At 37.8% G+C, this 24,132-nt stretch overlaps 1 protein-coding gene across 12 annotated transcripts in view; it reads left to right on the forward strand.

Moving 5' to 3' along the window:
- Positions 1-24,132, forward strand: part of Dlgap1 (DLG associated protein 1) — an 852,341-nt gene that overhangs the window by 109,552 nt on the left and 718,657 nt on the right. The gene's annotated exons all lie outside the window — the stretch shown is intronic.

Consider the following 24,132-nt stretch of genomic DNA (forward strand, 5'->3'; position numbering starts at 1 on the left):
TAAGTGGAATTTCCTAACAAGCATTCTTCCTTGTAAAAATGTGGTACAATTTATGAAACCTCTAATTGCTATAGTCTGTGCTGATTTTACCTCTGTAAAGTCAATGGCTGTAAAATGGGAAAGCAATTTCTCTAAAATTGGCTGTGATGAAAATGTGTGTATTATAATTACTTATATGCAAATCCTTCCCTACCTGGGTTTCCCGCCCCGGTTTGCTAGTATCTATAATTCACTCCCAAATTTCTTTCTTTAGGTTTGATATATTCTGTCATGATGTGTAAAATTAGCAGATATTCTGATCAAGGTTTACTTTAAGAGAATTGAGGCTGGGAAAAGACAGAGTTGCAACCAGATGGTAGAAGCAGGAATCTTTCCTGTAGGGGCTCCTGGGGGAGAAGATGAAAGTGAATAAAGATAGCGCTGCATCTTCTAGGCACACAGTGGCTTTCTGAGAACAGAAGCTTAGGGGTGAAAATGAGTGATGGCTCATGACATGAAGCCAATGGGTAGACAGAGGTTAGGACATGGAGGCCATCCAAAGGATTCTCCTCTCAAACATACTAGTTATTCTTCACCTCTCCTCTCTGATACTCCAGACCTATGTCAGTGCCTGTGAGACATAAATCAGAAAACAACTGACTTTTGTAGATAGGGCACAATCTCCTGAGGTTCACATTAATTTACAGTGTCTGGCAATTTTTCATATATTTTATGAGTGACAGCAAGGAATCATTTCCCCAATGTTTACTAGTAATAAAGGCCTGGAAAATGGGACCTGGGAGGTTGAAGGTATTTAAATGCCACTGTTTACAACATGCTGACTGAGAATAAAGATTCCTGAAACAGATCAAGGATTCTAGTTCCAATTTGGACCCTGCTACCTTCTGGGCATGACTTCTGGGAAGTTTTGAAAATTAAATAAACTAATATATAAATAGAGTCTAATAGTAGGTCTGATAATAATGTTCAATACATAGGCATTATTTTATAAAGTTAATGTACAAATATTTAAAATGATGTTTTAGGCTAATTAATCTTGTTCTTAATTTCTTCTATGAAGACTTATGTTTCTCATCCTAAAACTCTACTATGATACATATTTTTAACTTCCAATAGCAGTTGGAACATATGACTAGAGTTCTCAAGAGTATTACTGATTGGAAACTCTTAATTATGCTGAAAATATGCCTAAAGACTATTAAAGCTTAAGTTTTTATCATCCTTCCTGTCACTGTTCACTTCTTGATTTACTGAGCAGAGTATCGAACTTTTCTAAGTCCCCCTGTCTTTGAAACAAGAACAGTAGGTTGTTTATCCCAAACCCCATGAATAGTAAATGTTACAAGGCAGAGGGCATGGCACCAAATTAAGGCATTCAGGTTGGGCACAGTGACTATTAACTATCCTCATTGTTATAAGTTTCCTTCCTTGGTGCTTGATCAGCCCCCTGTTGTGATTGCTCATGTGGTTACTCTACTTGGTTTTACTGAAGTGTAGGTCTCCTGTAGCTCAGGCTACTCCCCCACTGCAGGCGTTTGTGGTCTAGCAGTTGTTGCAAGCCTTTAATCTGTGAAACCAAAAGCATAATGTCCCATACTGGTTCTTGAAACATTTGAAATTTAGCTTTTGCAACACGATGCTTCACCATCATTTAGATCCTCTAATGCGGTATGTTCAGCTTAAGCAAGAAAAAAAAAATATCTCGTCTTGTGGGGCTACTAAATCATCTCTATGGAAAATTACTTCCAAATGTTATCACTTCCAGGGTAAATTATAAAACATTGATTTTGTTTTTTTAAAGTCACCTTACACTTTGTTTCTTAATGGCAGATTTTCCTGATTCTATCCGTATTCAGAACATTGAGACACTGACTCAGTCTTCCAACTCATATGCTAAACAGCCAGTAAGCAGAGTTCCACCTCTAATCCTTCCTCTAATGCTCCAAGTGGCCCTCTATTCTGTCTGCATGGCTTGAAGACCAGAATCTGGCTGGGTATTCTAACTTTAATGCCAGCACCCCTTTTGTTTAGGATTCGCCACCACAGATGTGTTCTAGGAAGCTAAGAACCTTCAGTCCACGTTTCATGCTAAGGTCTGACATACATCATACAAAACTGAGTAAAGGAATTTGGGGAAGCAATAAAATCACATTTTAGATGTTTCTTTTTCCTTCCATTTGATGTTGTATATTTGTTTCCAGTACAATTTTAAGTAAATTAGTTACAGGAACAAGTGGTGGTAGGAATGATATACTATATCTCCCAAGATGTATCTTGACATTTGTGGCTAATCATTAAATATAGTAATCTTCAGTAGTGTTAACTCACTTGTTTATGTGATCTGGGCCTATGCCAGATTATTTGTGACAGGAGCGATGAGTTAAATTATTTCATCAAATCATATAGAACCAAGTAGATCATAAACTCTTTCAGTGCAGGCAATAAGGATGCATGAAATCAGCTGCACAGTATAACTATTTTCAATGAAAAAATAATCTTATTAGTTTTAGGTATATAAAATATTTATTTACAAATGTTTAAAATGTAAAAATTTATAGAGTATATTTTATCTATGTTATTAAATCTAGTCTTTTATGTTCCTAAAATATAGATGACTAATTTAATTAAAAGATTTCTGGACATAGCAAGAATTAGGGGATACCACCATCAACATCCTAAAAACACTCACTGCCAAATTAGGGACTCAGCACCAGCTATATTCAGAGATATGACTTGTGGGTCCATTTTAATTCCGTAGACTGGAGAAGAAAATTCATGTTCAGTAATTTAATTCAGGAGATGATGTGAGATGAGTTCAGGCATTTTCAGTTCAGTTTGGGGATTTTTTTTAACATGATGAATAAAGCAACTTTCTCAAAGTCATGCCATCAAGAAATGGGAAGAGAGACAGGCAGAGGCACAAAGAGCTGGAAAGACAGAGAGATGAGGAGCAGTAACTATGCAAACAAATAATTTTGATCGATACCAAATTTTCGCACCTTAAGCATCGTAGCGTGCTTTCCATTTCAATGATCTATGAAAGATCCTGAGACAAGAATTTCCTCCCTTCCGAGGTCCAAGGGAAGCCTTTCTTGGGTTTTCTATCTGACGGGAATATGTTAATAATCAGTTTCTCAAACACCATGATCAAAATATTGTTCCTGGAGAAGACTGGAGTAGGCAGAGTAAGACGGGAGAAGAGATGCAAGAGAGACTTTCACAGGACTGGAATGACTTTCAAGACATCCTACTCTGTCTTCTACAAACAAAAACTCAACTATGTTTTGCTTCTCTAGAGGAAGAAAAATGTTTCAGATCATTGGTTAATGTAAGTTTTAGATAGTTAAATTATTATGCCTTTCACCCCATCCATTTTTATTCAGTATTGATACTGACTTCTGTTATGCCCACTGATGATCCAATTTTCTTATTAAGGTGCTAAATGTGATCCAACCTCTCGACTCCACCAGATCCTGCACATCCCTTTCTGGCATGATATGTTTCATGACCCTCCCACCCAGGCACATTCCTTAATCTACCAGATCTGAGTTGTTTCCCACATTCAGTTACCACTGCTTAATCTGACCTCTCCTGACTACACAGCAGCCAAACTCAAGACTTCTGCCAGTACCTGCCATGCCTGTCCTCCAACCCACAGGCCACTCATATGTCACACCCAAGGTCTCTACCCAACTGTCCACTCTGACTCTCTAGGCTTAGATACAGACTCGCATCCTGCATAGCAGCTCATTCCCTGCTTTCTCCCTGACTCCATTCACTGACAGCCATGCAAACCTCTAGACTCAACTCCCCTGCTCATCTTCTCTTCTGCCCTAACCAGCTCTGTTTAAATCAGATATTGAAGTAAAAAGAGAAGTCCACTTGCCCAGATCCCATTGCAAACATACAAACAACTTGATATATCAAGCCAGTATCTTCCCTCCAAATTCTACCAATAATATTTACCTATATGAACTCCAGGACACTTTTGTTGTTGTTGTTGTTTGTTTGTTTTGTTTTTGTTTTTTTTTAAATCATAAACTTCATCAAAATTCTAAGAAATTGAAAGAAGACACAAAAAGTAGCTCATTGAAATTAAAACGAAAGAATACAAAGAAAATATATGCCCAGATGATTCCCAGGAAAACATAAGGCCGATGGATATGACAAAGACAATTCATGCCTTGAAAAAGGGCACATGGAAGAGGACTCAAGCTGAAATGAAGATGGAATTAAAATTTTAATGGCCAAGTAGAGTAGCTGATGCAGAAGACAGAATCTTAGCACTCAAAGGTAGAATATCTAGAACAACTTAGCAAGAATCATGAAGTTTTTAAATACAAGAAAGGGACACATAGATAGGAGTATGGGACACTGTATAAAACCAAACCTTCAAATCATAGATAAAAATGAGGGAGAAGATACCCAAGTCAATGGCATAGATCAGCTCTTCAACAAGATCAGAAAAGAAAATTTCCTCAAACTAAGGAAAGACTTATAAAGATAAGAAGTGCACAAACACCAATAGAAAAAAGCAGAACAGAAAATCTCCACAGGATACCATAATTACAACACTCATTATGCATAACAAAGAACATATAGTGAAATCTGCAAGAGGGGAAAAAAAGCAAGTCACAAATAAAGGAAAACACACCAAAATGACAGCTGATTTCTTAATGGAAGCTTTGAAAGCCACAGAAACTAGAACAATGCATTACAAGTTCTAAAAACTCATGGCAGTCAACCTAGACTGATATATCTAGCAAAATTATCTGCCATAATTGAAAGGGGAAAATGTTCTGCCATATAAAAATCCTATCTATCTATCTATCTATCTATCTATCTATCTATCTATCTATCTATCTACTATTCATCCTAAAGCAAATAGAAGTAATATTTCATGCTAAAGAGATAAATGGACATATCCAAGAGACAGTGGGAAGAAATACAAAGCCTTAATTATTAAATCACAAAGTACACTGAGAACACAAAAAACAGCACCAAAACTCTACAACATGATGAGCACAGTTAATACATTTCAATAATGATTTTAAATACATGAATACCCACCATGACCAAGTTTATTTTATTCCTGAATTTCAGGCATGGGTCAACATACAAAGTCAATGAATGTAATAATACATATGAATGGACTTAAGGAAAGATTTATATGACCATCTCAATAGATGTAGTAAAAAGTCTTTGATAAAATTCAACAAGTCTTTAGGATAAACTGAACTAGAGAATGTAGGGCTAGAAGGAGCATACCTAAAAATAATAAGATATATATATGAAAATTACACAGACAATAGCAACCTGAGTGAATAGAGAGGAACTTGAGTGAATCCCACTGAATTCAAGAATGACATAGGACTGGCCACTGTCACTCCTTTTCAATACTGTGCTTGAAGCACTAGATGAAGTGATAAAACAAAAGCAGGGTATGGGTATCAATGGAAGACAACCAGGGAAATAAGAAGTCTATCCCTGTTTCCAGATAACATGATACTATACATTAGAGATCTCAAAAGCTCTACCAGAACATCATCTATCATCTAAAAATGATAAATAAATTCAGCTATATGACAGGATAACCATTGTGCTTGTGCACAAGTAAATGGCTTTTCTTTTAAACCCACAACAATCATACAGAGGAGATCATAAACATATTTTCATTCACAATATCTAGAAATAAATCTAACCAAGGAAAATATGGCCTTGACAATGAAAACTTTCAATCTCTGAAGAAAGAGACAGGGAAAGACACTTGGAAATACAAAGGCATTCCATGCTCATGGGTTAGAAGAATTAATATTGTGAAAATGACTACCAAAAGCCATTTACTATTTCAATGTCTGTGTGTGCATGTGTCCTTGGCCATGTCCAGACCCAGTTCTTCTCACATGGAGGGCAAAACCTCTAACACTAAGCCTCTCCAAACCCCAGTGGATTCACTTTCTAGGCATGATTGAACATTAGAGTAGTTTTCTTTTTCAAAACTTTCTAATGCATCATTGAATAAAACAATTTAGTTTGACGACATATTTTTTATGTTGGCTATATAAAAATAGTCTGTGTATGTTGCTATTGACAGTGCTACATGGGGACTCTTGTTAAATTAATGTTGAAGGTATAAATACAGAGTTCTATTCAGTCCTTTATAGAATTCCAATGAAAACCATCTAGTGTGGACACTACATTATACATAGTAGTTTATTCTGAATGGAAGTCACATGTCTCTTCTGTCTAGCTTTACATGGTTGGCCTCACAGTAGATCTTACATAATCAGAGTACATGTTTAGCTTTGACTCTTGACATGTTAACATTAAATATTAAGTCCATGTTGGTTGGCTGAGTGTTGAAGGTTTAGAAATCCATAGCGTTGCTATCTGTGAAATTTTTTGGTATCTATGAAGACTTGGCTGGCCTCAGATTCACTATGCACGCCAGACTGACTTTGAACTCAGAGATCCAACTGCTTCTACTTCCCATGCGCTATGACCATAGATGTGCACCACCACTATGTCTGGCTTTTGTCAATGGAAATTTAAACAAAGAATAATTTTAAACAAAGAATCAGCCTGTGATTTTAGTAGATCTGATAATAAATATATTTAATGAAATATGAGTATATGGTAGTAAATTTACTATAATATGAGATCTTTAAATATAGAGAAGCATGGTCCGTCTTAGACTCTGACCCAGTCCAGGGATTGCTAATCAGTATCCCTGACAGACAACACCAGACAGAGACAAGATCACATGGCTGCTGTAGATATCACCAAGGCAAGATATTTTACCACACTGCCCCCTACCACACAGAGCATCTCTGTGGGAAACCTTTCACTGGAGCTATTGTTTCCTCCACAGCCCACGGGGAAGAGGTGTCTGGATGGCATTTCAGTCTTTAAAGGTTGCTCCTCATATTGATTTTTAGATGGCCCAAGGGCATATGGAGAAAGCACATTTTCTTCCAGGAGAAGAGGCGTTTTTTTACCTCAGCCCCTAAGGTCTCCATGCTCCTGGCTCATCAGGGTAATTGGCAAACAGGGATCAATATCTGAAAACAGTGAGAACAGAGCCTTATTTCCCATTCCTGGACAACAGGGAATCTGGCAATAACCACTGGCCTCCAGTTTCCCCCAGCTCTGCTTTGCCTCCTGCTACCTGGTAGAATGGCATAAAAAAATGTTTTCTATAACAAAAAGCAAAAGTGAAAGGTATATAGAATTGATGAGCTTCCAGTTTTAATGCCTGAACCATATTATTATATTGCCAGCAGGAAACATATAGATATAAATAAAAATGTGTCCCTGAATTATTTAGGTTGATGAAGGAGTTGGTGATTTATGGGTGCCTAACCTGAGTCTTGTCTGAGCCTAATCTCAGGGTATTATAAAAGCAATCTATATTAGTCAGTGTTTTGAGTCACTGTGAGCAAATACTAGAGAAAAGGAGCTTACATGAGAAATATTTGTATGGCTCACAGTTCTACAATCCATTATGGCTCAGAGGGTGGTAGAATAGAATAGAAACAGAAAAGGAGAAATGCAGGAAGAGGTGCTGCCAAGATAGGTCTCCAGTGACACAACTCAGCTTCTACTTCCTTACACTTGGGACCCTCTCATACTTTCCAGGATCTCTTGTTCAGCAAGAGATCACCCATTCATTATATTAGAGCCCCGTAAGCCTACTTCTTTCTGTAAACAGCACCGCAGACCACCCCTTTCTCTAGCCTTCTCTCACCCCAAGCAGTGAGAGTTCAGAATAACCCACCTCACCATTGGTCTGTAGAATGTTAAATGAGGGCTGTCTTTAATAATTGGGCACTCGGGGCTGTATACACTGTTGAGCTTGTGTAGTGAGTTATGGTTAGAGAAATTTCAAATACACAAGCAGGTAAGACATCTTTGAAGTCCTGCTTTCAACTTGAGGCTGTTTATATCTAATAAATATCTCAATCAGTGTCTCCGTGGACTGTAAACTGTTGTGCAGGCGACTGTAATAGGAAATAATACATTTGCCTAATAATCTATGATGTTATTCTCTTACCTTATATTAAGAAATACTGCTCTCCCTGATCTAAGGTTATTTAACTCTTTATTCATTCAACTTCTGACCTATGTATCATGTCATCATTTCAAACGATATAAACAGCCATTTGTAATTTCCTTGTGAATTTCTAGAGGCACGCTGCTATGATCTGCTATGTTGGTATGCTTACTAGTTACTATCCTCAGTCCGTAGGAATAATAGGTGAGTGATATAAAGGACTGTGAATGATGGGTGGATAAACATAATTGATGCGCATGGAAAGGGCCATTTAACAAGCCACTGTTACAATGAATAGGAATACACAGTATTTTTACATTTCAAATCTAGATAATCCTGTGATTGTTACACTAATATAATGGAGATTCATTGAGACCTTCAAGATTCACATCTCATGCTAAAGACAGTCAGGAAATTGATTCATTTTTTCTGGTGACTGTTCATTATCTTGAGTTCAACAGAATGATGAATGAATGTTCTATTTTGTAGTTTTCAACTATTTTTAAATTGCTTTGGTGTTTCAAACACACATAATTATAAAAACTCTAAAAAAAAAAAAACCAAAGAGAAAGTTTGAGGTGGTAAATGAAGTGTGAACTCTAATAGAAGATAAGATAGAAAGAATGATGCAAGGTACAACATTGAGATAGATTTTCATCCCAAGTAGAATGAAAACAGGGGGAGATAGCCTAGTCAAAGGAAACAGACAATTAACAAACATTCTGAGTTCTAATAATGTTTTAGGGGGACTATCAGTTTATACATATAATTATTTCATCTTTGATTGAATGGGGTGGTAGTTTTTCTTATTAGTCATGATTGACATTTAGCATCTAATAATACAAAGGTTGCTTAGAATGTATAATTCTTGAAGAGTAGTAGAGCTAAGAAATTATCTTAGGAAATGCATGCTTATAACTGTCTTTGCAATAGTTTTTAATCCTATTAGCTATAGTAGTTGAAAGTTTACAGATGTAAGTAACTGTTAGCCTCACAGTTTCCCAAATATCAAGTTACAAATCTCTGTCTTTCTGCATTCCATGATAGTAGCATGCTTCATATATGCTCAAGGCATTTATGATCTGAGATTTAAAAAGGAAAAAGAAATCACTACAATTGTTTAACTACAATTGTTCTTTTAAACTGCTTTCTCCAGATCAACTCTTGATAGTAATATGCAATCTAAAACAAAGGAGAGCTGACATTAAGTTTTAAATTATCCATTGACCCAGCTGCATTTCAAAAGAATATTTCGTGTTGTAAGATGATTCTGTTAAGATGAACATAGGCCCTTTGGTGTGATAATTGAAGAATCTCTCATAACATATTTTATAGGAATTTACCAGCCATTTGGATAGCTGTACTCTCTATCCTTAAACGTCTCTGTATCTCTTTTATTCTGTCTGTGGATCTGTCTTATCTGTGTCTTTCGACACTCAAGCCTACCTTTTACAGCTCAATGGCCCCAAAAGTGTAATTTCTATAAACTTTTTAAATTGATCATACATAAATTGCTATCTTATTTCCATGAAAATACAGAAAACACTTGACAAAAGGAGTTTGAGGGAAGATGGACTCATTAGCTCGTATGTTGAGGATGCATCCCATTATGTTGGAAAGACACAGTGGAGGCTGGTCACACTTCATCTTCAAGAAAGGCACAGTGGAGGCTGGTCACACTTTATCTTCTGGAAAGGCACAGTGGAGGCTGGTCACACTTCATCTTCAGGAAGTACCACAGATGTTCCAACTCATGTAATAGTCCCGCCCACATGTAGAATGAGTCACCCCACTGCAACTTACCAAATTCAGAAACTCACTCACAGATGTGCTGAGATGGTTTTATTTTCTAGGTGATTCTAGGGCCCATCAAGTTGATAATACATCGCCAGAATTGAGGCCCTGTGGACTGTAGTGGATTCCTGAAAAATATCGGTTTCCCTCGAATGAGTTGTTTGTACGTAGTTCGATAAGCAGTAAGGAAAACAATATGTTTTTGAAAAACACAGGAACTCCTTTTAATGCAAATATGTGGTTAAAGTACCTAACAAGGAAGGGAGGAAATAGGATGTTGCCAACCCTGCTCATCAACTTACTAGGATGTACATCCCGGAGGTAGTCATGTTGGCCTGGTTTACATTGGTAGCTTTTATGGAATAGATTAAAAGCTTATCTCTTTTCTTTTAAATTTTTTATTGGATATTTTCTTTATTTACATTTCAAAGGTTATCCCCTTTCCAGGTACCTCCCCCCCCCCAAGAAAGCCCCTATCTCATCCCCCTCTCCCTGCTTCTATGAAGGTGCTCCCCTACCCACCTAACCACACCCACCTCCCCACCCTTGAATTCCCCCATACTGGGGCATCCATCCAGCCTTCACAGGACCAAGGGCCTCTCCTCCCATTGATGCCTGACAAGGCCATCTTCAGATACATGTGTGATTGGAGCCATGGGTCCCTTCATTTGTACTCCTTGGTTGGTGGCATAGTCCCTGGGAGCTCGGGGGTGGGGGGGCGTCTAGTTGGTTGAAGGAAAGGCCATCCAGAGATTGTTCCACCTGGGGCTCCATCCCATATGCAGTCACCAAAGCCAGATACTATTGTGGATGCCAACAAGTGCTTGCTGACAGAAGCCTGATATAGCTGTCTCCTGAGAGGCTCTGCCAGAGCCTGACAAATACAAGGGTGGATACTCTCAGCCAACCGTTGGACCAAGCATGGGGTCCCCAAGGGAGGAGTTAGAGAAAGAAATAAAGAAGCTGAAGGGGTTTGCACATCATAGGAAGAAAGGCTTATCTCTTGATACATCAGTTTATGCCCTAAGTGGAGGTAGACCAGCCAATAGTTACAGTTCTGAATCACAAAAATATCATCAAGTGATTCATGGCATATGCATACTTTGAAGACCTGCATATGATATGATACTGGTAGAATTTTAATTCAAAAGCCCAAGGGCATTTACATATCTTAAACACCATACCATTTCAATTGCTAATTTCTTCTTTCAAAGTACATTCTGCACCAAAACTTTCAGAGTATTTGGGTTTTGAGGACTTAAAATAGGAAATGAGTAATTTAGATTTCCGGTTTTTGCATTCTCAAGTTTGGTATCCAGACATCCCCTAGTATCCGTTGGGGACTGGTCCCAAGACACCCTTCAATCTCCAGCCTTTTAGATGCAGCTGTTCCTTACAGAAGACAGGACAGTGTTGGCATCAAACCGACTTAACCCTTGCAGTGAGGCATTAAAAATCATGCTTAGAATATTTAAAATGCAGAGCGCAGTTACCAGTGGCTGTTGCAGTGTGTTGTTAATAGAATAATGGCAAGAAAAGTCTGTATTCCTTTTAATGGTTTTATTAATTCTTTGATAATTTCAGGCATTGACTTTTGAACATTTGTACCCCCTTTTCCCATCTACTATAAGATACACCCCATTTCACACCTGCTCAACTTTGTTTATTCCTTTTTTAACCCACTGAGTTCCGTGAAGTTTTCTATATACTCTTAAGTGTGTGGCTATTCCCTAGACCAAGTTAGACCACTTAGGGGCCACCCTCTTAAATACAATTAACAATGCTCCATAATTTTTCAAACTCATAGTTGTAGCTATGGTGATTATTGTTATCAACTTAACGAGATCTAGAATCATCTGGGAGATAGGCCTCTGGGTGTTCCTGTGCGGTTTATGTGAATAGGATCAGTTGGTGTGGGAAGACATGACATTATAACCCCATTCACCAGGATCCTGAATTATATCAGGGAGAAAGCTCAGCAGCTGTCCGTATCTACTGTTTTCCCTAAAGAGAGTTCCTGCTACCTTGACTTCCCTGCCATCTTGTAAAATAAAGCCTCGTTTCCCAAATTTGCTTTGTCAGAAAACAGCAACAAAAGAGAAACAATATCACTGGGTTTGTGAGTTATCTGGAGAGTCAAGGGTAAACACACAGACCCGGGGTTGGGCACTTGCTGAGAAAGATGGTGTCTGTCAGTCACTATTGCCCTATGCCCTTGTGTTGCTTTTCGGAGCTAGGTTAACCTGTAAGTCTTTCTATTTAAGTCCTGGTTTCTAACAAATATTAACCCCAATTATTCAAGTCCAATTACAACAGGCCTTTCGGTGTGGTGAAGCTGTTTACCTTTTGAAACAACTAAATTCTGAATTCACAAATTCTATTAATTTTATTGTGTACAACACTGAGTTCATTGCTGAAGGACCAAGGGTGGCCTTTGTTTTCCTCTCAGTAAGTGGGGTTGTGTTGTGAAATAAGCACACAGCTTTATCACACTTTGGACTTTGAGTACACCTTTCCTTTTTCTCTCTGGGATGCCTTTGGAAGTAACCACGGAAGTCTCTCTGATTCTACTTTAGACATTCTTAGCATTAAATAATCTTGCCTACTGGGATGTTTATTGCTTAGTCAACCAAATTTTTTTTCCTTTATGAATTAACTGTGTGCTGCTTTACTCAAGCTGACTGTAGCCATTTGATCTATAATGCAAACAGAAAAATTGTTCAACCAAAGATTTGTTTTGAACAGTGTTAGTGTCTCGATACATCAGTTGCCTGGAATGATGTATAAATTCACATTTAATTTTAATAGTCTTGCAAAGCAAATATAAATTACAGTGAGGTCTGGAAGTTCCTCATGGCATTTTTCATTGTCTGATTGATTTTTTTCCCCCCAAAGACTTAGAGCCATGCAGAATGTATTGTTCTAGCCATATTTCCTATAATTTAAGTAACTTCATATCTCAAAGCCAAATCCTGAAGGAGATGGATATGGGTCTGAAAGTGAAGGATGGTGCCATGCTATTAGTGACTGCAGCTGCTGTCATTTCAAGTGCCTCTCCCCTTTAAGCAATTTAAAGTCTCGGCTCTTTCTTGAGTGAATGACCCCAGTGGCATGTAATATGACCTTCATTTGCAAGACTTCTGAGGGCACATAGGCCATCCCGAAATTTAGACTGACTAAGGTCTTCTCACAAACCTTTGTGTGTGTGTGTGTGTGTGTATGTGTGTCTCTGTGTGTGTGTGTGTGTGTGTGTGTGTTATGAACTGAAGTCAGTATCCTTCCATTCTCTGTTGGTATTGCTTCATTCCAGGTTGTTCTGGTGACAATTGAAGCCCTGTGTATAAGGCCAGTAAGCCACAATTCATGGCCATCCACAGATTTTTTTTTAAAGATCTACAAAGTCTTGCCTTATCCTATTTCTTTTGATAAACTCATATGCAATTGCTGTTGCAGGGTTACCACAAAAAGGTTAACTGATACCTTGTCCCAGATACTAGGGTATCAGGGGAACATCAATGCAAGGATCTGATTTTTGTTTCCAGTTCTTGGTACTTTTTATATATGGATGGTAGTGAGGAAAGGATCAAAAAATGTATTACTTTGGGTTTTCTGTTCACCTAATGACATAATCTAGTGTAAAACACCACACACACACACACACACACACACACACACATACACACACACATCACTGTCTATACTTGTCAAAGGGGGATGCTTTGGCCAATGGGATATTCAAAGAGCATTGTTGAAAATACTTACACAATAGAGACTGCCTCTTGACTGCTTTAGGATCCAGTGTCATGCGGCCTAGTAGATAATGAAATGGTTGTGACCCAATCGTTAGCCAGTTTCCATGTCTGTACACAAGACCATCTGAATCAGGAGAACTGTCTGACCCTCAAGTGTTTTTCAAAAGCCTAAGCTAATTTTTTGCTGGGTCAGTAGATCAAAACTACTGACCAGTAGTTTTTTGGGGGATCCAGAAAAACTACTTGACAGACTCTGGAGGAAACTAAATGGATATTATATTAAGCTAGTGGACACAGGAGTGGTTTACTAAACACAAATTGCTAATTAATACAGGAGATGGAAGTAATCCTTTGTAAAATGAAGGCAAATAAAAAGTTGTGGGTGAACATTATCATGGTTGGACCACTAGGTCAGGTTTTCAAATACCCTGTGTATATGATCATTTCATTTATCTCTCCTCTATATACATTAAAGGAAGTGCTAAGTTGCATTATCATATCTGGAAAAAAACTAACAAATGCAATTTTGAAATACAAGTGTTTCTTATTTGTTGTTTTTACCAAAACAATCTCTACAGTCATTAAAATGTGTCTTACATTAAAAGAACCAGGAGAGAGGGAGGGAGGGAGAGAGAGAGTGAGAGAGATTGATTTCTCATTTCTTGTCTCTTCTGTCTCACAGTATGCAAAATACCATTTCTTTCTCCTCCAGTCATAAACCCATAATTTCATTTATAACTGTATGACAAGACAATGCTAACTTGAAAATTGTTGAAACTAATTAGTTTTCATGATAATGCCAATCAAAGTTGTTGTAAATTTTCCTGTTAATAGCACAAGCATGAACTAAAATTTCAATAATACACTTTTTGTCTCCAGTGTGTTCAGTCATTGTGAGTAACAGCTACTTTTTCCAGATCTTGGTCAAAGAGTTCTTCCTTAGCAAAATCCTTCTTATGATTTATTCTGTTTTTACTGTGACTTTTTATAGCATCGTGCTCATTTTCTTTGTGGAACTTCTTGTAAGACACACATACACATATTCTTTGGAAGATAATTGTATTCTACAATGAATTTTAACTTATTTTTCTGATTTTGGAATCATCTTTATTTGATAATTTCATTTTTTGTTAGATATTTTCTATATTTACATTTCAAATGTTATCACCTTTCCTGGTTTCCCCTCTGAAAATACCCTATCCCCTCTCCCTTCTTCCCCCTCTCACCAACCCACCCACTCCCAATTCCTGGCCCTGGCATTCCCCTACACTGGGGCACAGAGCCTTCATAGGAGCAAGGGCCTCTCCTCCCATTGACCAACAAGTCCATCCTCAGCTATATATGCAGCTAGAGACATGAGTCCCTCCATGTGTATACCTTGGTTGGTGGTTTAGTCCTTGGGAGCTCTGGGGGTACTGGTTAGTTCATATTGTTGATCCTCCTATGGTACTGCAAACCCCTTCATCTCCTTGGATCTTTTCTCTATCTCCTCCATTGGGGACCCTGTGCTCAACACTTTGTCTTTGTCACCCCTTTTATGGGCATTTTGATCCCACTTTTAAGAGGGACCAAAGTATCTACAGTTTGTTCTTCTTCCCTCGTGAGCTTTATGTGGTCTGTGAATTGTATCTTAGATATTTTGAGCTTCTGGGCTTCTGGGCTAATATCCACTTATCAGTGAGTACATATCATGTGTGTTCTTTTATATTTTCTATTTTCATCCATTTGCCTAAGAATGTTATGAACTCATTGTTTTTAATATTTGCATAGTACCCTGTTGCGTAAATATACCACATTTTCTGTATCTATTCCTCTATTGAAAGATATCTGGGTTCTTTCCAATTTCTGGCTATTATAAATAAGGCTGCTATGAGCATAGTAGAGCATGTGTCCTTATTACATGTGGGAGCATCTTCTAGGTATATGCCCAGGAGTGGTATTGCTGGGTCCTCAGGTAGTACTATGTCCAATTTTCTGAGGAACTGCCAAACTGATTTCCAGAGAGGTTGTACCAGCTTGCAGTCCCACCAAAAATGGAGGAGTGTTCCTCTTTCTCCACATCCTTGCCAGCATCTGCTGTCACCTGAGTTTTTGATCTTAGCCATTCTGACTGGTGTGAGATGGAATCTCAGATTTCTTTTGATTTTCATTTCCCTGATGACTGAGGTTGTTATTAAACATTTCTTTAGGTGCTTCTTAGCCATTCAGTATTCCTACATTGAGAATTCTTTGTTTAGCCCTGACCTCAAGCTATACTACAGAGCAATTGTGATTTAAAAAAAAAACTGCATTGTATTGGTACAGTGAAGGCAGGAAGATCAGTGCAATAGAATTGAAGACACAGAAATGAACCCACACACCTATGGTCACTTGATCTTTGACCATAGGAGCTAAAACCATCCAGAGGAAAAAAAGACAGCAGTCTGTTAATAGGGCTATTTGGTTCTCAGGAGTCTAAATTCTTGAGTTCTTTGTATATATTGGATATTAGTCCTCAATCAGATGTAGGATTGGTAAAGATCTTTTCCTAATCTGTTGGTTGCTGTTTTGTCCTATTGACAGAGTCCTTTTGCCTTACAGAAGGTTTGCAATTTTATGAGATTCCATGTGTCAGTTCTTGATCTTAGACCAGAGAACTCCTAGACCTGATAAACAACTTCATCAAAGTAGATGGATATAAAATTAACTCAAACAAACTAGTGGCCTTCCTCTACATAAAGGATAAACAGGCTGAGAAAGAAATTAGGGAAACAACACCCTTCACAATAGTCACAAATAATATAAAATATCTTGGTGTGACTCTAACTAAGCAAGTGAAAGATCTGTATGACAAAAACTTCAAGTCTCTGAAGGAAGAAATTGAAGAAGATCTCAGAAGATGGAAAGCTCTCCCATGCTCATGGATGGGCAGGATTAATATAGTAAAAATGGCTATCTTGCTGAAAGCAATATACAGCTTCTATGCAATCCCCATCAATATTCCAAATCAATTCTTCATAGAGTTAGAAAGAGCAATTTCCAAATCATCTGGAATAACAAAATCCAAAGGATAGTGAAGACTATTCTCAACAATAAAAGAACTTCTCATGGAATCACCACCCCTGACCTCAAGCTATACTACAGAGCAATTGTGGTAAAAACTGCATTGTATTGGTACAGTGACACGCAGATAGATCAGTGGAATAGAATTGAAGACCCAGAAATGAGCCCATGCACCTATGGTCACTTGATTTTTGACAAAGGAGCTAAAACCATCCAGTGGAAAAGACAGCATTTTCAACAAAATGTGCTGGTTCAACTGGTGGATAGCATGCAGAAGAGTGCAAATTGATCCATTCTTATGTCCTTGTACAAAGCTCAAGTGCAAGTGGATCAAGGATCTCCACATAAAACCAGATACACTGAAACTACTGGAAGAGGACGTGGGGAAGAGCCTCGAGTGCATGGGCACAGGGGAAAATTTCCTGAACAGAACACCAATAGCTTATTCTCTAAGAATTTTAACTTCTTAAGAGTAACTACCAATATCTTTATATTTGTAATTTATATCAGGGTAGAAATCCGTGTATGGCATATGGCAAGTGTTGAACAAATGTCTGTAGAAAGAGGAAGTGAAAGAAGGGCTCTTACTTCTTCATTCCTGCAGTATCAGGTTAACTGCTCACAGGGAGAATCACTGAGGGGAATGTGTTCCAGGCATGGCCCAGATTTGCTATCTTTGGGAAAAATACCCCAAACCAAAAGAACAGAGGGATCCAGAGAGAGGGAGAGGGGGAGAGAGGGAGGGGGAGAGGTGTGGCAGGGGGATTGGGGTGATTTTAAGAGAAAATTTGGGGCAGTAATAGTTTTTGGTTCTTGGTTGATTGGATGGTTGGTCTTGGTTATTTTGTTGCTGTTGATTTGTGGTGGTGGTTGTTGTTGTTTCCTGAGTGAAAAGGAAAAGTAAAGAAACTGTAGTATTTGCTTAGTTCCTATCCTTAGCATCAGAGTCGAAATTCATGGTCTGTAGAAAGCCTGCAAAACAGATACGGTGGGAATGAGTAGAGAGATAGAAAAAGCACAGTCCTATGACATGTTTGCACAAGGTACTAAAAGTAAGAAGAGGGAAATTAGTACATATGCAAGAATTCAGCAGAAGAAATCCAGAACACCTACATGGATGTTAGGACAAGAAATTATATCAGGAAAATATAGAAACATCTCATCATGATAAAAAGTTCCTTCTTCTAGAGGATATAACAGTACTAAATATATCTGCATCTGTCGTGAATATCTCTTGTGTACCATATGGGTACAGTACCTTTCAATAAAATGCTGATTGGCCTAGAAGCTCAGACAGGAAATAGAAGGTGGGACATCAAGTAGAGAGCTGTAATTCTGGGACAGAACCAAGGTGGAAGGATTCTCCTGGGAAGATGGAGGGGGCAGCATGAGAGCTGAGCCGAGGTAGTCAGCCACGTGACAAAACTTAGAAAAGGATAGTGGGATGATTAATTTATGAGCTAGCTGAGGAACAGTCAAAATTATGGCCAAGGAATTTGTAAATATAATTTGAATCTTAGAGTGGTTATTCTGGGAGCTTGGGGACAGGAGGAAAAAATACCCCACTTTTACCATGTATGTAACAACAGAGTGCCACACTCCAGTTAGCAGATAGAGACCAGAATGAGAAGGCCACTGTTATAGAGGAAAGTTCAACACACCATACTTGGTAACTGATGGGAGAAGTAGAGAAATTGGTAAATGTAGACAAGACTCAGGTAACTGAAGCAAAATGTCTTGCTTGAGTATAGCTACAGCCAACAGAGTAAAGGCATCTAGAACACCCATAAAGAGAGCCCGTATTACAGACCATGAGGCAGATCTCAGTCAGTCATGGAAGAGTGTATTCAGTGTGATCTGTGACCCAGACGAACAAGTAGAAAGTTGTTACAGAAAAGCAACTTGAAATATAACAATTTACATAGAGGTTGAACAACACATTTAGAGATGATCCATATTTCAGGGAAAACTTTGGAAGTAATTTTGAATGAACTAAAGATGAAATCACTACCAATTCAAGATGGATAGCACAGGGCTATGCAATAGAGGCTAAGTTTATGCAGGGACTGCTTATGTCCAGAAAAATGTCCAATCAGCGACCTAAATGTGTTCCTAAAATACTATGTAGCAAAACCAGTAAAGCAATAGCAAGAATAGCAAGCAGAAACAAAGAAGCCAGGAGCATAAATCAAGGACTGGATTACATAGAAACAAAGCAGCAGCAGAAGATTAGCCCAACAAGAGGCTGCTCCTGTGGGGAGTCTGTGTAACTGGGAAACCCTTAGCTATGGCACTGGTCAGATTTTAAAGAAGAGAGAAATTGACATAGCAAGACAGGCATCCCTACAGGCTTCACCTGGAAAAAAAGGACACTGGACAAATACTGTGGACATCTGCAAGCCAGTCAATCTGAAAATTAAATGGACAATGTTTTTGAAGAAACAAAATAAAGTAAGATAAAATAAAATTCCCCTATGATGAAACTGATTATGAAAAGCCAAAATGTACCACAAATTTAAATTAATTGTATAAAATCTTCATGAATTCATGCAAACACAAGGAAAATTGTCAATCATACAGGCAGCCTTAAAGGAAAAGAAGTGGTGATAAAACTTTTAATCTTGTGCCACCCAAACCAAAAAGACATGAGAATCAATGAAAACTACTGAGCAGCATTACTCTGTGGTACTAAAAGCTAGATGTAAAACAAAATGTCATTTATAATCAGGTAAAATTATAAAATGCAGGGATAGAGAGATGGCTTGATGTTTAAGAGCACTTATTGCTCTTATAGAGTACCTGGGTTTGTGTCACAACCACCAGTTTCAGAAAGATCTAATGTCTTCTTCTAACCCTATGGGAATTCAACCTATGGAGTTCACTTACCTGCATGCAACCATAACATTCATATGCCTACAAATATCAAAGTTGAAAGTTCGAGAGATTGCTCAGTGGATAAGGGTACTTAGTGCTCTTCCAGAGGATGCGAGGTCAGTTCCCAGTAACCAGTCAAAATGTCTGTGACTCCATCTCCAAGATATCAGATGTATCTGATCTTTGTGAGTTCTTGCACTTGTGTGGGGCAAGTTCCCATGACTATGTCTGCATGCACACACTCCTGTATATAATTAAAAAGGAAACAGTAAGTCTCAAAAATATGAAATGCTTCTTAATAAATTGAATACAGTGTTCATGATTTCTACACAAAATATCTGTGCTATTTTAAAATAACGAAGTAATAGAGCAGTTGTGCCGTCTGATAAATTTAAAGCCTCAGTGTTTCTAAGCTTTCATTGTCTTTTTTTTTTTTTTTTTTTTTTCGAGACAGGGTTTCTCTATGCAGCCCTGGCTTGGCACTCACTTTGTAGACCAGGCTGGCCTCAAACTCAGAAATCCGCCTGCCTCTGCCTCCCAAGTGCTGGGATTAAAGGCGTGCACCACCACCACCTGGCTTTCATTGTCTTTAAAGTAGTCAAATGTTAATATAATCTCAGCAAGAATCCTAAAATATACATTTATAGATTGATGAATTGATATAAAATATTAATGATGTAGATATATTTTTAAAAAGTCAAAGGAATGACGGAATATATAACATTTACTTTGAAGTCTTAATATAAAACTATGTAATAAAGTATAACAAAGTCAAACAGTATGATATTTAAATGCTAATATTTACATAGAACAGTAGAAAAAACTAGGAAGTCCTCAAGTATGATCAACTGAATTTTTTATAAAATATCAAAGATAATTCAGTTTATAAATGCTCTGTTATTTAACAAATGATGAGGAACAATTATATATCTCTTTCTGGGAAAAAAAGATAATTTAATCATGATCATTATCTTAGACAGAAAAACCTCACAGCAAGTCATTATCCTAAAACCTATATGTTTTAGAAAATGAGAATGTCATCCACAGAGTTACTAGAGCACAGACATGGAAATAAAAATTACATAGAATTATTTAAGAAGTCTTAAAACTCAATGACACTCTGACTTAGAACAAGGTACATGTGCAAATGGTTTGAAGATACTCATCTCTAAGGGTGTGTGAATAGCCGGGAAGAAGATGCTCCACACTATTAGTCACTGTAGAAACATGAATGGAAATCACATGGAAACTGCTCTTCATCCGCACTGGGGTGAAGACTGACAAATACTGCTGAGGTTGCAGGCCCATGAGGATCTGTATACATGCTAGGGACCATGCAGAGGGGGACAGGATCTTCCAAATCAGTTTTAGTTTCTTGTCCAGGAAGGTAGTACCAGGTGGTATATTCACCTCTCTACTGGATATCTCTCCAAGGGAAAGGAAAACAGACATTTACACAAAATATTTTTAAAATGCTAGAAATAAGTATTTTTTTTCCACATTTAAAACCATTGGTTGTTCTGAGTAGCGCTGTGAACTCTAATTTTGTCTAGCTTTTTTTTTCCCTCACCTAGGATATATATGAATTATCTTTGTGCTATGTATTTATGTTGTACAGGCTCCGTGCCTGATGAACTGTCAGGTCGACGGTAGACTAACAGAAAACTATCAGTAGACTCATGGTAGATGAATAGCCCATGTCACTTCACCTGGCTTCATCTCCTTACCAGCACTGTACCATCTCACACCATCACAAGAGGGATGTACAGTAAGTACAGTAAGATACCTTGACAGAAATCAAGTTCCAAAAAAACTTAACTTTTCTCTTTTATAGCAGTTATTTATTTCCTACTATGTGTAGTTAGCAAACCATAATTTATCATTGTTCTGTAAGTACAGAAGGAAAGTAGTATATACAGACCTGAAATGTATCCCCTGAGGTCAAGAAGACTCGTGTTCTCCTCACATAACCTGAACTCCACCTCCAATGCTGAGCCTTTCCTACCTAAGATTCTGATTCTCTTCTCTACTACTTACTCTTGGAGGGTTTTGGGTTTTTTTTTCCTTCGAGTATTTTTTATTAGATAATTTCTTTATATACATTTCAAATCTGTCCCAAAAGTTCCCTATACCCTCCCCCCACCCTGCTCCCCTTCCCACCCACTCCCACTTCTTGTCCCTGGCTTTCCCCTGTACTGAGACATATAAAGTTTGCAATACCAAGGGGCCTCTCTTTCCAATGATGGCTAACTAGGCCATCTTCTGCTACATGTGCAGCTAGAGACATGAGCTCTGGAGGTACTGGTTAGTTCATATTGTTGTTCCACCTATAGGGTTGCAGACCCCTTCAGCTCCTTGGGTACTTTCTCTAGCTTCTCCATTGGGGGCCCTGTGTTCCATCCTATAGATGACTGTGAGCATCCACTTCTGTATTTGCCAGGCTATTGGAGTTTTATAACTTTCCCATGAGCCTTCTCCTCTCTCTAACTGGATCATTTCATTCATTCTAACGTGATTCAGGCCCATTCAGGTTGTCTCTATCCCAGAATTCCATTTGTTATAAGGTAGGTCATTTTTCATCATAGGCTCATGCTGCATTCCTTTGCTCATTCATGGCTTGTTTGATACTTAGATTAATCCCACCCCTCGGCTCTGTCAACCCTACTGTGAAGAATGTGGAGATGAATACATGTTTTAAACCAATAGATTTTTCAATTCCTTTAGCTATGTATCCAGTAGTATATTTACTGGATCATCCAGTAGTTCTGTCTTTACGTTTTAAAAAATAACTTTTAGTACTGTCTATAATAACTTTATTAATTTATGTCCTAGTTAGTTTAAGCTGTCAACTTCCATCAACCAAGCAGGGAGTCTTACTTGAGCAGATCAATCTGCCTATGACCATGTCTGTGAAGGACTATCTTGATTGTCCATTGATTTGAAAGTGCCTGTCCCACTGTGGGCAATGCCATCTCTAGTCAGTATTATTATAGCAGCAAAAATCAAACTAGAACATTCCCTTTCCCATCAATATCTTTCTTTTATCTTCATATTCTTATTAACATGGAAATTTGGGGTTTGGTTAACAGCTAGTCTAACAAGCAAGAATTTATATTTCACTGTTGTTTAAAGTGGTGTTTTCTTGGTAACTAAATATAACATTTTTTTCATAAGCCTGTTGACCACTCGTGTGGCTTATTCTGAAAAGTTTCCTTTGACATTCTTTGGATAATTTTTAACCAATCTATTTTTTCCAATCCATGAGTTGAATTTCTTATATATTTTGGGTTTATCTATATACTTGTCATTTGAACATATTTTTTGAGTCTTCGAGTTGTTTCCTTATTATTTCTTGTGCCATTTCAAGGCTTGTCAGTTTACCCATTTGCCAGTTTTTCACTCTTGATAGTTGTGTCTGGGAGAGTCATACAAAGAAACAGTTGCCTGGGGAATGCCTTGAAAAAGTCCTAAATTGTCTTTTCTAGTTTTTTTTTTTTTCAGTCTTAGTTCTTACATTTAAATCTGTTATTTATTTGTACCTGAGTTTTATATGAAAGTATGTGTCTAAGAAACCAGAGAACTAAACAAGAATGAATCAACTTATTGAGGCTTTTGGGATGAGTAGACAGTTTTCCAAGGATGAAATATAAAAGTGATCAATAAACATGTGAGAAAATGTTCAACCTCACTATCTGTCCAAATAGTTCAAACTAGGTTGAGTATATCTCAGTGCTATATATTGATATAAATATAGATAGTTATAGATATAGATAGATAGATGTGTATGTGTGTGTGAGAGAGAGAAAGAGAGAGAGAGAGAGAGAGAGAGAGAGAGAGAAAGAGAGAGAGAGAGAGAGAATCTGTGTGTATTTCCTGAGCACATGCAAGGTTCTGATTTCAATTCTCAAGACTGCAAAAGCAGAAAAGATACTCATCAAAGTTGTGCTGAGATTCTATCCTACCACACTCATATTGCCAATTAATAAAAAAGAAGAAAAGGAAAACGGGAAACCGTTGCGTCCTTGTGCATCTTTATAGACAGATATCCAGTTTCCCTGATGGGGTTTATTGAAGACACAGCGCTTTTCACATTGTATGTTCTTAATGACTGTGTTGAATAGCAGTTGACAAAAAAAAAAAATATGTGTTCAGTTCTGGGCTCTATGTTTCTATCTCCATTAGACAACATGTCTGTCCTAATACCTGTATCAAGCTACTTGGATGACAGAATTATGGCCCTGCAGTTTGAAATTAGTCATATGATATCCCAGCATTATACCATGCCTGTAGATGACACTGGGCTCTGAACATTAGGCTTCCCTGTCATCTCCTTCTTGCAGTGCGCAGAGCACAGTCTCAAGCCATGGGCTAAGAGATAAAATAGGAAAAGCTCTTATATTTTGGGTTCTTTCTGTGTGTGTGTGTGTGTGTGTGTGTGTGTGTGTGTGTGTGTGTGTGTTTCTGATCAAACTTAATCAATGTATTGGTTTGGTTTAGGTTTTTTTGAGTGTTTGAAAGCTTTCTGTCTCTGTGGATTCCGTTAAGTTTACTTTTAAAGTGAATGTGGTAGTGGTGTGGGCCAGGATACTTTTAAGTTGCAGTTGCTATAAGTAAGCT

The sequence above is a fragment of the Mus musculus genome, chromosome 17 (assembly GCF_000001635.26).
Source record: "Mus musculus strain C57BL/6J chromosome 17, GRCm38.p6 C57BL/6J".
NCBI classification, from domain to species: Eukaryota; Metazoa; Chordata; class Mammalia; order Rodentia; family Muridae; genus Mus; species Mus musculus.